The sequence below is a fragment of the Panthera uncia genome, assembly GCF_023721935.1.
Source record: "Panthera uncia isolate 11264 chromosome B3 unlocalized genomic scaffold, Puncia_PCG_1.0 HiC_scaffold_1, whole genome shotgun sequence".
Lineage (NCBI taxonomy): Eukaryota > Metazoa > Chordata > Mammalia > Carnivora > Felidae > Panthera > Panthera uncia.
In genome coordinates, this window is record NW_026057582.1 from 102,251,335 (window position 1) to 102,263,569 (window position 12,235).

At 47.6% G+C, this 12,235-nt stretch overlaps 1 protein-coding gene across 1 annotated transcript in view; it reads left to right on the forward strand.

Annotated features, from left to right (window-relative positions):
- Window positions 1-12,235, forward strand: part of TLN2 (talin 2) — a 438,163-nt gene that overhangs the window by 71,933 nt on the left and 353,995 nt on the right. Inside the window, exon 2 of the mRNA XM_049613732.1 lies at window positions 1,130-1,219. The gene's annotated coding sequence lies outside the window, so the exon portion shown is untranslated. The remainder of the gene's footprint in view (window positions 1-1,129; window positions 1,220-12,235) is intronic.

Sequence of the window (12,235 nt, forward strand, 5' to 3'; positions counted from 1 at the left end):
AGAGGGAATTTTTGAGTTCTGTAGCTGAGGGACACCTGAGTTTTGTCCGATTCATGTTCTTTTTATGGATGAATTGCCTGCATGTCTGCAAAGTTAGGGGTGATGTGTCCAAGGATGTATTGACATGTCGGGGTCAGCCGGAACTAAAACCCCAGGGAAAGAGCTATTTAGATGATTATGGTTTAAATATATCATTAGACGAAGGTTAATTTAAAAATACACTCAGAAGACTCATTTCCTAGAGAATTGGGATTTCGATCATCAATTTCATTTTAACAAAATGACCTTTGACAACAGTCTTAGGCCACCCATTTTTGAAAAGTACTGCTACTTAGGGTCTCTGAGCATTTCCCGGGAGGTTTCTGGTCTCTGGGGTATATAAACCTGATGTGTGGGAACAGAGCTTTCATTTGGGTTCTATATTCCTTCCATCTCATAAACTGAGACTTTTTAGATGTTCAGTGTTTCCCGCCCCCTACCCACCCACCCACCCACCCACCAAAGGTTTTAGACTCCTTGTACTCAAATGTGAAAGGTTTTCTTCTCTTAAACTTTGTTTTTGAAGAAAACCAGGAGTCTCATTTTGGCTGTTGAAAGTCTTCGGGGATTACAGAGACAGAATTTAGGGGAAGGGTTAAGATTTGGAAATGCAGGCTGTTTTGACTCGTTTTGTCGGTTAAGAGCCAGACAGAATAAGAGTAACATTTAGAAACGTGAGTTTTATTAAGGAAGGTAATTCACAGGTACGTTTAAGCTTTCCAGACGTGGTTTCTGTGATTCCATTCCTAGTATGGCCATTACGTGCTCCTAATTTGGGGCAAGGCAGCTCTTGTTAGAGTCTTGATTGTTCTCTTCTGTAAAGACCGGTTGGGTCCAATGCCTCCTAGGACTTGTGACAGCTGTCTGTCGGCTCCACACTGGGGGATTGGCAGATTGGATCGGGGTGTGGTGGTGTCTCTCCTGACACGGAGGGCAGAGGGGAGGCCAGCAGTCTAACTGCATGGTGCTCAGAGGCCACTGGCCTTCCCTGTTGTCCTTTTCTGCCCGCTTCTGGCCTGAACCCCATCGATGTCATTCAGTGTCGGGAGAACGTTGGCCTGACCTTTGTCTTTTGTCTCCTCTTTGCCAGCGTGCTGCTGTAGGGTAACATCTGGACTGGGTTCCCCGGCTCTTGGATGTCTCGCTGCCCGCAAACTCCTGGAGCAACTTGTTGAAAACTGTGAGTGACCTGCGTGTTTCTACTTGGCAAGTAGCTGGAGGCCCGTGGACTCGGAGGGTGAAGGGTGGTGGCCAGGAGTCACGACCTCCAGCCACGGCTGCCGGGCTTTCTGACACTCAACTCCAGGAGCCTTGGAAACGGCAGTGGTGACCACAGGCACGACCTTTCTGCCCCCAACCATCGTAGAGGTCACGGCCCTTCTGTATTTGCCTCCTTGGAGCTTCTTGGTTGTACCACCAGGGCAAATGTTGACAGTGCATCTTTACTTACCTACAGGAACAGATTCTTGAGGGGGGGCAAATGCAGGTGGTGGCCCTCTGCCTGACCTCCTCTTGGCCCAGATGTTCCCCCCTTCTCTGTCATGTTTGATCCTCACATCGCCCTCCCTTTGAGAGAGGCCTTATTTGACTCACTTAAAGACCCCCTCCCTCCATATTCTCTTTGTCTTTTTCTCTTGGACCCCTGTCTGCCTTTTTCTTTGCACTTAACAACAGCATTGGTCTCTTCAGTTACTTGATAGACCACCCGTTCATATGTTTGTTCATGCAACGAATATTTGAGTATCTAGGAGGTGCTGGTGGCTGAGGTAGGCACAGTCTGCTGTCCTGGCACTTCTATGAAGGAAGAAAAAGACGAAGTGAAAACTTCAGTGTCACAACCCTAAGTGGATAGATCGTTCTGTTCTGAATACAGCCGTGTGTCCTGGGGATCCAGTTAAAATGCAGATTCCTGACTGGGTGGTTCTGGGTGAGGCCTGAAATTTTGCATTTCTAGCAAGTTCCAAATGATGCCAATGTTATTGTTGTATAGATCACGCTTGGAGAAGTAAGGTCTAAGGTTCGTGAAGCATGGGACACTTGCCTTTGAGTGTGACTCTTGGGGAACGCCTCGAGAGGTGTGTCTGTCAAGCCCCCAGAGAACTGATGGAATTTTGTCTGGCCAGTCTGTCTCCCTCAGCTGCTTGAGGCTGAGTGTACTGAAACAGGAGCCCGGCTGAAAAGTACGGGAGCCTCTTACCTCACCTGTGTCCATGTGCCCCTATCTCATTATCATCCTAACTTGGGGTTTTGTCAGTGACCTCCGAAATGCCGTGCTTCTCAAATTTGTGCATTGAAATCCTGTGGGGTCTCTGTGCAGTGTGCCCTCTCTGTAAGTCAGCATTTCTGGAAATCAGGAGGGTGTTTTTCAAGAGCAGAGGCCATATCGACAGGGCCACCACCCTGGTTCCCAAGTGGGGTGTTGAGAGAGACTGTGTTGGCAGCTGTGTGAAACCTCCAAGCAGGCAAAGAGGCTGTGAGAGGGGTGGCTGGAGGGGTTCAGGTCGCTGCTACCAAAGTAGGTGTCTTGAGTCCTGGCAATGGGCTCTCCCCGTGGTTGTTGGCGTGAGACCCTGCTGTGTCGTGGCCAGATCAGCACTGCTGCAGTCAAGATTTTTGCAGGTAGTGTTGAGTCTTCCCGAGAAGCCATGTTGATATACCGCTTGAGTGATGAGCACTTTCAACAGCCATTTAAGGAGTATTCAAGATGTACCGGGTGCCTGGCTAAGCGCCTGGCACGTGGTCTTGTGTCTCAGCCCTCCCTCCTGCCCATGAGGTAGGCAGTCACCATTTTATAGAGGGCAAGACCGAGGCTGGGATAAAGGCAATCACTGGCTCACACAGCAGGTGCATTTGGGGTCCAGCCTCCTCTGTCAGACGTCATGCTGAGCTCTTCCTCCTCTGGTCTTTGCCACCTGAATCCCCACTAAAAATGGGATTTTATGGCTGGTACCACCATGGGGTGGCTGCTGATTTGTGTTGGCTTCCACCTTTCTCTCACACCCCTGGATGTGGCCTTTCCCTGCATGTCAATGGTAAGATATTGCTTCTGTAGGCACTCCAAAGCCCTTTGAGTCAGGATAGGAGCTTGGTCAATGAAGTGAGGCAGCAACGGGCAGGGCAGAGCCAGTTGTGTATTACTTTCTGACGCCACTTCTTGCCCCCCCCCCCCCCGCCAGCCTCAGCCTGCCTTCTTGGGGCCAGCTACCCAGGGGGACTGATGGCTGCCAGGGGTCCCCAGAGCCCCTGCTACTTCCTAGTCATCCATGGCTCATGGCTGGAAGGGAGAGGGCAAGGGGTCAGGTCGATTCATGTGTTCTCAAGACCATTTTCTGGCCATTTTGTGGCATTTGTGCATCAGAGACAATCTCCAGGGAGCTTTACTTTGCAGAGGGTTATTTGGTCTGTCATGGATCTTGTATACAACTGCAGTGCTTGATGCATTTTCAGGTTTCAGTTAGTCTCCTCTGCTTTGGCCTCAAGTATATACTCCTGTGTACCCATCAAATGTAGAATTCAGTTGAACCCACAGAGCTAGGCTTCTGTGGCCAGGGGGGACTCCTGGTCTGGACAATGGTGGGAACGGTGCTGTTAAGATGGTTTTACAAACTGTTCCTCAACCCACACAAATACTTGCCCTCTGCGGTGTGGAGTGGTCCTACCCAGGAAGGGAGGGAAGGGGATCTCGAAAACAGCTCCTTCTCGCTTCTCCGGTTTTGGGGAATCATGGTTGCTTTTCCACCTGGAGTCAGGGCTCCTGCGACCGGGAGATGGGATCCCCACCCCCGGCTCAGTGATGTGATAACCTTGGCCCTTGGGTGTTTGCCTGGGCTGTGGATTCTCACGCAGGCACCAATGATGAGCAAGTAGCTTCTGTTTTCTGGGTCTGTTTCCTCAACAGCAGAAGGATGGAGAGGACTTTGACCTGACAGAGTTGTTAGAGACATGATGCACTTAGAGTACTGTCCACATATCACGGTTGCTCACTCGAGGGCTGGCTGAAGTGTCCTTTTCCACCTGTGTCTGGCTGCATTTCCTCCAGCTGAGCTCTTGTGTTGGAGGCCAGTTGCTTGGTAGAAATGAACCCTTTGAGAACAGGGATTATGCTTCATCCATCCTTGGGTCCCAGGGCTCAGCACTGAGCCTTGAGCTCCAAAAACATTTGTTAAATGAACCCAACAAAGTAATTTCCTTCTTCCATTTGCTTATCTAAAGTAACCTATGTGAAGAGCAGTGAATTAATCAGCGCTGCTGGTGAATCCCCCAGCAAACACTGGAGTGGGAACACTGGTCACACTGGTCTCTGGTAATGATAAGCTTTCACAAGTCCACACAACGGTAGGTGTTTCCTTGCCTTTTGTGTACTTGGGACACAAGTACACTCGGGTCTTCAAGTATTTGTGGTAATGGGAGAGAGCACAATGGGTGGAAGATGTTGGATGAGTATTTCCAACACCGTTCCCTCTAACGGGTCTGTATTTTGTTAAAAAATTTTTAATGTTTATTTTTGACAGAGACAGAGAGCACGAGTTGGGGAGGGACAGAGAGAGAGGGAGACATAGAATCCAAAGCAGCTCCAGGCTCTGAGGTGTCAGCGCAGAGCCTGACGCGGGGCTCAAACTCACCAACCGTGAGATCATCATTGAGCCGAAGTCGGACACTCAACCGACTGAGCCACCCAGGCGCCCCTGTATTTTTTTTTTTTAATTTCCTTTTACTTTACAGAGTTATGAAAGTAATTTACAACTTATTTTATTATCTAAAAAATTTTAATCATTTATTTTACAGTGAGAGAGAGAGTGAGCGAGCGAGTGTGCATGCACAGGGGAGGGGCAGAGAGAGAGGGAGACCCAGAATCCGAAGCAGGCTCCAGGCTCTGAGCTGTTAGCACAGAGTCCAATGAGGGGCTCGAACTCACGAACTTAGGAGATCATGACCTGAGTTGAAATTGGACGCTTAACTGACTGAGCTACCAGGGTGCCCAGGACAACCTGTTATTTTAAAAGAAGAAAAGGAAAGCTGTCTAAGGGACCTACTGACCCTCCATATTGATATTCCTCATATTGGTAACTTGTGTGAAGTATTGTAGCCTTTTGGGCCTGTGTGGATGCCAGACTTGGGACCTATCACCTTATTAGTACCAGACTGTACTTTTTTTTTTTTTATGTTTATTTATTTTTGAGAGAGAATGAGTGGGGGAGGGGCAGAGAGAGAGGGAGACACAGAATCCCCAAAGCAGACTCCAGACTGTCATCACAGAGCCCAACACAGGGCTCGAACCCATGAACCGTGAAATCACGACCTGAGCTGAAGTTGGACACCTAGCCAACTGAACCACCCAGGCGCCCCTCCCCCCCTTTTTTTTAGGGGACAGAGATACAGGCTTCCCCCCCCCCAATCCAAATGTAGTGCTAAATAGTACTCAGATACTAATATACTTCCTGCCTCTGCTTCAAGACCAGATTCTGTCCATGTCAGTCATGACACTGTCCCAACCCTACAACCAGCATTGCTTAAAGGGCATTTGGGGTTGGGAGGGGGCGCAGCCTTCCATGGCTGAGTGCCCATGGGTACCCCCATTCCAGCAAACAGAGGTTTGCTTTTAGTACCATTTTATTACCTTGTCTGAAATCGTGGGTCCATGGTGACCTCTGGTCACCATTCTTGTTCTCATTTGGGACCCTCCAATGCATGTTTCTCCCTATTGAAGAAGGCCTAAAAAAGCAATGATTTCTAATTAACATAAAGACTCATCCAGTTTTTACCTCTCCCTCCTTGCAGGCAGAGCTCTTGCTGGTTTCAAAAACAACAAATGGTATTAACTCGCTGCTTTTTGAGAGAAGGAAAAAAATTTTCCAGGTGGCATCAGGACTGCACGTGAAGTCCTCATGGCCCTTTGTGAGAAAGCATTTTTTAAGCCAAAAAATACAGTATAATATTTTGCATAACATATTTTAAGAATTGATGTGTCATAGACCTTGATGGCCTGTTAATGTAAATCTGTTAATTGTTAAATATTTTTTACATGAAAAGGTGTTCTGTGTCGTTTCGTTCTCCTGCTGCTGGCTGGGCTTCTTGCCTTCACTCTCCCCATTTATTTACTCGGTAATATTGCAACCTTTTTGTAACACATACTTGGAGACCAGAGGGGCCTTTCTGTAGGATTTCCAAGTCAAAAGACACCTTTTAAAAGTTCACCTTTCAAAAGAGGATTTAATTTATATCCCTAACAACTGTGTGAAGGCCCTCACCACCATAGAAAGTTCATCTTGAAAAGTTGTTGTGCTGTTAAAAGCTAAAAACCTACAACAAGCCTTCCAAAAAACCAACCCGACAAACAAACCATGACTGTACCAGATCTGGGAGCTCATAGCACTTTTGAGTCTCGAACCAGCGGGGCTTGCCAAGATGTCTTCGCTGGTTTTGCAGTTGAAGACCTCATCACACAGGCCCCCTGAACTTGGTGGGCCTCCCTGATGACTCCTTTTCTCTGCATCCCACCGCTTCTCGTTCATACCTATTGGTGTTGAGTGGTTTTTCATGTCTGGGTCAGGGAGGAAAGATGTGGGTCCGGCTGGAGGTTGCTCCTTGCTGCCCGTGGCAGCCTTGCCCTCTCTCCCTTGTTCAATTCCTCTGCCTCTGTTGTTGATCAGAGGGAAGTTCGTTGACAAGCTTGCTGGGTCCGTGCTGAGCTGTCTCTGGCTGGGGTCTCCCAGGCACCCAGAATTACTGACACTTGTCAGAAGCACATTTCTTCAGGGCCGAGTCATGGTCGCTCTCTGCAAGTCAGCAGGCATCTGAGTCAGATCTCCTGTTGAACAGCGGTGGATGATGACAGGATGATAAAAGGCTGATAAAATTCCCCGTGGGGTGAGTTTTGCTGGCCTGCCCACCCTAAAACAGGCTGTTTGCTCTGTACAGCGGCCGTACTGGGTGCTTCCAACAGATGTCTTTGGGGCCAGAACCACTTCTAGGGCAAGCCTTTGCTGTTGTATATAGGCTCTTCCCTTTAAATTTTTTTTTTTTTAATGTTCATTTACTTTTGAGAGATAGGGAAGAGCACGAGCAGGGGAGGGGGGCAGAGAGAGAGACCTAGAATCCACAGCAGGCTCCAGGCTCTGAGCTGTCAGCACAGGGCTTGACGTGAGGCTCGAACTCACCAACCGTGAGACCATGACCTGAGCCGAAGCTGGATGCTCAACCAACTGAGCCACCCAGGCGCCCCTAGGCTCTTCCCTTTAAAAGTGATGTTCTCTATCTCTGGATGGATCTCCTGGGCAGCTGACCTGGTCAGCTTCGGTTTTGAGTAGATGCAGCGAAGATCATCAAAAGTAATTAAAGCTCTTTGCTCCTGGGTCTGCCTTGACCTCCTTCTGCAGGAGCGGCTCTGGTTGGGGGCACACTCTCCACACAGTTGATGATTGAATGACAAAGTGGAAGCCCAACCAGTCTCAGCTCTAAGAAAATCGTCTTTTTTTTAAAGTTTATTTTTATTTTTTTTATGTTTATTTTTGAGAGAGAAAGAGACAGAGTGCAAGCAGGGGAGGAGCAGAGAGAGAGGGAGACGCAGAATCTGAAGCAGGCCCCGGGCTCTGAGCTGTCAGCACAGAGCTGGACGAGGGACTCGAACCCACGAACCGTGAAATCATGACCTGAGCCAAAGTTGGATGCTTAATTGACTGAGCCACTCGGGCACCCCTCTAAGAAAACCATCTTGACCATGGCCACAAGACTTGGCACCAGCCTTCTTAATGAGATCACGTAGTCGTCAGGACAGTAGCTGTCTCCCCCAGATGTTTTCTTCAATAGAAATATTTCAGTGATAGAACCATGCCCTCGAACGCCCTTCTGCGAGTGGAGGCAGTCACTTAAATAGAGCCCGAGTGCATCGCTGCCTCCAGGGATTACATTTGGCAGCGTTTCGTGCGACCAGCTGTGCGGCTCCCATGAGACCAAAGGGCAGTTGAATGGAGAAGATGCTAGGGAAAGTAATGAGGTGGGAGGAAGGAGGGACCATGACCTTGGTGCAGGAGCTGAATTTCCAGGGCTGAGTTTGGGCTTGGCTGTTTTGAGTTTGCAGTCCAGCTGCTGCTGCTTGGACCTGTAATGGTGAGGATGACTCAGAAATCTGGAAGGAGTCCACGGTGATTTCACTTTGGGATCAGAGGCAGCGCCCAAGCCCTCCAGGGTGGGAGGGGGGGGGGGGGGCGGGCGGTGGGGAGAGTTTTCTGATGAAGTGTGGAGCAACTTGGATGCCGGCGCCCTAGGCCACTGGGATCTGCCAGTTAGCAACTTGGGACATATTTTATTTTTATTACTGAAAAAAGAACTCTGGTGGCAAAACATTGTACAATATAGTGGCAGATGATACAAAGTAAGTTCAGTCTGATACTTCGTTTTGTGAATTACCTTTAGAGACAGTTGGGTTGAAGTGCCAGGTTTTTTTCTGGGGGTGCCCCAGGTGGTTCTGGGAAGTTAAAAGGTGGTGTCTAGGTGTCATTACTCCCAATTCTCAGAAAGGATGAAAATTGATTCATGTCCAGGTGACGGAATAAGGTCTATATCCGTTTTCTACTGCTGCTATCACAGATGACCACAGATGTATTAGATTTCTAATCTGTAGAATTAGGGGCATCTCACTGGGCTAATGTTAAGGTATGGGCAAAGCTGTTGTCCTTCTAGCGGCTGTAGGGGAGAAGCCATTTCTTTGCCTCTTCTAGCTTCTAAAGGACAACTGCTTGCCTTGGCTGGTGACCCTATTGTTCCATTTTCACATCGAGCTCCGTTGTATCTCCCTGGGGCCACAGCTGGGAAACATTCTCAGCTTTTGAGGACCTTCTGCATTCCCTTGAGACCACCTGGATACTCCAGGAAAATCTCCAGCTCCTTAAGCATATCTGCAAAGTCCGTTTTGCCATGGAATGTAACATTGTCACAGGCCCCGCAGGTGAGGTTATGTGGTGGTTCCTAGGCTTGCGGGGAGGTTAGTTGCTGAAACAGGTTCAAGGATCTATGTGTTGTGACTGATCAGGGCCCTAGTCTTGTCCTTCCTGTTGTTGGCTGTCCTGTGTGATATCCTGTGGAGGTGGAATGGTTTCTGTCTCAGGCTGTACCCTTTGTTACAGCCTGTTTGTCCCAGGATAAGAGGCTGTGGGCCAGAGGAAAACAAAAAGAGCCCTCCTTTCCCATGGGGAGAGGGGGGCAGAAGCATGGGATTGGGGTGAGTGGCTGCAGTCTGAGTTCTGCCCTGTGGTAGAGTAGTTGAGGGGGACTCTGATGCCATTGCACCGATGGGGGTCTGTTGTCAAAGCTTCTTGTGCGAAGGCACAGACACAAGTGAGCTAGCTTGAATGGTGTCCAGAAGGTATGTATTGAAGCTAACCTTTTTTGAGCATTTGCTACGTACTTGGGAAGAGCACACTGGGGATCCCCCTCCCCCTGCCCATGTATGTTTAATTGTGCTTGCTCTCTGAGAAGCAGCTCTCAGGTATTTCCGTATGTTTCCAGCCCTTCTCTGCTTAACAAAACCAGATCAGCTCTCCTGCCTACACTTCCTATGGAGACAGCACACTTGAAGCTCTCTGTTTTGCTCACTACCTCACAGCTTCCTGGCTCAGTCCTTGTATCTCAATTTCTAATTGCTAGGAGACCAATCTAAATGGCTGAGCTTGAGCCAGGTGTCCATTGGCTTGGAGATGGAGGAAGGGCATAGTCCCTTGGTTCTGTTGGGTGAGTAGATGGTGACAGAGAAGTGTAGTATGGGGAGGGGGCCTTGCCTTATTTGACTGACGTTACTGTGGAAACGTTTTGCACTTGAATTTGTGTTGTGTTGAAAGACTGTATTTTGAAATAACTTCAAACTTAGAGAAAAGTTGCAAGAGCAATACAAAGAACTCCCACAGAGCCAAAATGTAAGTGATCAGGTACAAATATCTTACAAACTTTGCTTGATCATTCTCTTCATCACTTGTGTTTTCTGAGCCATTTGAAAATTACATCCTAACGTGTCACTTCTAAATGTTTTCCCTAGTAACGAGAACCTTTCTTTACTAAAAGACTATGTTAGAGAGCAAGACAGAGAGCATGCTGAGTGGGGGAGGGACAGAGGCGGGGCATGCTCAGCGTGCAGCCTCATGTGGACCCTATCTCACAATCCTGAGATCCTGGCCTGAGCCAAAATCAAGAGTCGATGCTCAATCAACTGAGCCACCCAGGCATCCCAGAGCCTTTCTTTTTATAACCCATTCAATTTGTAAAAACCAGACCTAGAACATTGGTCTACTATTACTGAATATATAGTTGATTTCAAATTTTGCCACTTGTCACAGTAATGTCCTTCATAGAAATTCTTGCCCCCAACCTAAGGTTCAACCCAGGATTCTGCAAACTGTGTGCAGTTTAATGTCTCTTTAGTTTCGTTGTTGGGAACAGTTGCTCTGCCCTTTTTTTTCTTCCTTATACGATAAGGACATTTTTAAATATCGTGGGCCAATTATTTTTTAGCAGTTTGAGTTTGTAGAATTCCTCATTTGATTTCTCGTGGTTAAATGTATTTTTGTCAGGAATGCTATGTAAATGAGGCTTTGCCTCTTAGTGTATCACATTGGGAGGCACGCGATGTCATTTTGTCCCGAGACGACCATGTTAGCTTTGTTCCTGTGGTTAATATGGTGGTGATCTCGTGTATTGGATCTGTGGGTTCTAGAGGAGCTGAGTGTTTGAGGCTGGGCATTTAAAGGGGACCTTCTTTAAAATTGTGTCTACTTGGCAAGTGCTTTTGGCACAAGGGATTTTCCTGAAGTGGACACTCTTGTTCCCTGCAAGGTGTGTTCTTGAATATAGTTAGAAAGGCTGATGTCTTCTGAGCCTGCAGCTCATTGTGAGGAAGAACTTGCCTGGGGTTGGAACGACATGACCTCTGCTCTTGTGCCAAGGGTAAGCACCATCGCAGAGGTGTGAACAGTGCGTTCCCTTTGACTGCATCTGATTGTGCTGGCTGCCTCCGGATTACCTAGGAGTGGAAGAGAGATGGGGACATGGGCTCTCTTCCTTTCGCACGCTTGACCGGTCTGCAAATGCTAACAGTGATGGTCCAGATGCAGCAGCCACCGTGTTTCTTTCCTGTGGCTCTCTTGTTGTGAGACATGGACTCCAGGTTGGCCTGATGAGGCTGGGTCAGCTTGTATGTTGCTGGCATTTCAGGCTGGTAAGACCCATGATGGTTGTTGCCCTTCCACTGATGATGGGATTCCTTATAAATGCGATTTTCAAGATGCTGGAGGCTGCCCGCGTGGAAAGTATGTGCCTCTCAGAGCTCTGGAAACTTCCACTTTGATTTTGACCAGTCTCACCCTGGATTAGTGCTTCGCAAACTTGTTCCAGTTCAACTGTTGTTATGTTGGACCATTATCTGTTGGACGTTTGACCTGGTTGACCTCTCTCCATCTGTTGTTCCCTCTGGTTACTACAGAAACAAACAAAATGACTGCATGCAATCCACTTGAGGATTAATAGGGAAAATGGTACTTTCTATAAATCTAGTAGATCAATATAAATGATCAAAAATACTCCTGAGCAACAGTATATCCCGACTATCTTAGTACACTGCTAGAAAAAAAAAAGTGGGAGCACATAAAGGAGTAGGACTTGGGTAGTATCCTTGAGGTGGGGGTTTTAAATGAAAGGGGCCGTTATTATGGCTTGATTTATGGATTGATTTGTTTCTCAATTTTTTTTCTTTTTTAATAGACCTGGGAAGTTGTAACGCCTGTGCTTATTTGCGGGGGTTATCTCTGCGTGACTTGGGACGCGTTTGCCCATGTCCTCAGAAGAATCAGCAGTGACAGTGGACCTTTAGCACATACCGAAGACAGCTGCTTGGAAAATGAAATATGCCTGGGCATAGATTCCCAGAGGTGGTGCTTGAGCCTGAATTAGAGTAAAAATTGTAGGCAGCCTTAGGAAAACTAGATGTAGAGACACTCCATCTTCCACAAAAGGAAGTTAATAATTTAGTTCCTTATCCTGTGCTTTGGCATCACAAAGTGCTTCTCAGGGCTGTGCATGTTCTTAATTTTTAAAGACATGGGTATGTCATTTGCTTTTCTACTTTGAGAGTTATGCATGAAGAGGGGACTTAGGTCAAGTGCTTGCCACCCTTTTTTTTTTTTTTTTTTTTTTTTTTTTTTTTTTTTTTTTT